Source organism: Octopus bimaculoides, chromosome 6 (genome assembly GCF_046866305.1).
Source record: "Octopus bimaculoides isolate indiv1 chromosome 6, ASM4686630v1, whole genome shotgun sequence".
In the NCBI taxonomy this organism is placed as follows: Eukaryota; Metazoa; Mollusca; class Cephalopoda; order Octopoda; family Octopodidae; genus Octopus; species Octopus bimaculoides.
In genome coordinates, this window is record NC_142933.1 from 19,689,032 (window position 1) to 19,690,444 (window position 1,413).

The following is a 1,413-nucleotide window of genomic DNA, read 5'->3' on the forward strand; positions in this document are numbered from 1 at the left end:
ATACGTGGGTGTATTTTGAGGATTATTTTCAGGAATTGAATAGGTAATACTGTCAGAGGAGAGGTTAGAGATGGGGGTACAATGGTCTAAGTTATTAGTATTACTATTACTATTATTACTATTATCGTTATTATTGCTATCGTTGTTGTTAATTATTCTATCTGTAGCGGCGGTAGAAGTTGTGGTAGTATTCTGGATAGTGTTAGTAGGGTAGGTCGGGTTATGGTTGTTGTCTAACGTAAGGGATTCAATGCTGGAACGGTGTATATGCTGGGCGCTCGTGTATACAGAGTTGTTATAGGGTGAGTTCTTATAGTAGTGATATAGCTTTTGTTTATTAGAGGCCGCTATGATAGACTCGAAGTTGGGTACGATGGACTAGGACAGCTACAGGGTAGATCTATTAAAGACAGAGTAATATTTATGTTGACGAGGTAAGTAAGAGTCTTTTTAATAGAAGTAACAAGTAATAACAAATAGGAGTAATAACTTGTAATGAAATTCTTAGTTTTAATAAAAGGTAATATTTCCTAAATCTAAATATTTTATTTGAAATTTTATACTTAGCTGCAATATTTTAAGTAAAACATTTCTTGTTCTGTACTTTACCAGATATAATATGTTTTCCAGAACTTTTTTCGAGTGTAATAATCTGGTTCTGTAATTTTCAGGTTTATAATCTTAAGAATATTATTTGTCTGGCTCGCATTTTTCCATGTAATATATATATATATATATATATATATATATATACATATATATATATATATATATATATATATATATATATATATATATATATATATATATATGTGTGTGTGTGTATATATATATATATATATATATATATATATATATATATATATATATATATATATATATAGGGAGTATTCACAAGAAAAAAAAACAACAGACGAAGACAGGTGGTGTTGAAAACAAATAAATGTATTAGTATATCGCTCGGGAATTGAGAAAGACTTTAACGTTTCGAGCCTACGCTCTTCTATAGAAAGGAACACGGAAAGAAACAAGGAGAGAAACAAGCAGGGGAAAATGTGTGTAGTGGTCAGTGATCTATCGTGGCGAATGCCGGACAGAAGGGTCACACAGGAGCGTTAAGAAGTGAAGATAACAAAGTAGTAGTGATTCCAAAACGTAAGGGCGTGTGTGAGAGAATGCTGGTGATCTTAACGTATGTGTGTGTGTGTGTAGTACCTCGGTTTTCAAACAACTCTCATCGCAAATAATTCGTGATTTATATATAAAGCACGATTTATTGTGATCAGAGGTGTTCGTAAACCGAAGTACTATTGTATTAAATGAATAGGAGAAAGACAGGAGATAAAGTACAATTTATTCGCGAGCAGCGTTGTTCGAAAACAGAGGTTCTACTGTATATATTTATGACAATAA